Genomic DNA, 583 nt, shown 5'->3' with positions numbered 1-583 from the left:
AGCACCTATTTTAAACCCTCCTCTCGAGATATCTGTAAACAATGTTATTAGTTCTGGAAGGCAGCTTGCCAGGAACGCTAATGGCAGTTGCTTCGAGAGTCAGGTGTTGTGTGGAAGTGTTTTGTCGCAGCCTGAGGATGGACTCAGGACATGGAGGGGACAAGGCCTCTCAAAAAGGGTGCAAGGAGGGCGGAAATATAGGAGAAAAGGGTGACTAGGATGTAGGTAGGACTGGGAGGAAAAGTGATGTGGGTTTACGTATGCGAGTTTATGTAGCAGGAGAGGGGTAAGGATTACAGTGGTTTATTTGTTTAGGAAAAATATATTTTTTGGGGGGACACACTTTAATGCGATGTCTGACGGATGTGTGTATGATATATTCTTTAAGAACGGTGTAAGAAGTTCTTCAAATTCACACGTTATCGCCCCTGTTCTTCATATCTGCATTACAAACTGCAAAGATATATATAGTTTCCTTTTTCCAAGCAGAATAAAGCTTTTACGAAGGGTATATTTACGCGTGAGTCTCATCTCAACCACAAACCTTACCTTGCTGATCAATGACACACACAGGGCACTATAT

The sequence above is a fragment of the Penaeus monodon genome, chromosome 29 (genome assembly GCF_015228065.2).
Source record: "Penaeus monodon isolate SGIC_2016 chromosome 29, NSTDA_Pmon_1, whole genome shotgun sequence".
In the NCBI taxonomy this organism is placed as follows: Eukaryota; Metazoa; Arthropoda; class Malacostraca; order Decapoda; family Penaeidae; genus Penaeus; species Penaeus monodon.
The sequence above is the reverse complement of the archived record's forward strand: the minus strand, read 5'-3'. Positions refer to the sequence as shown.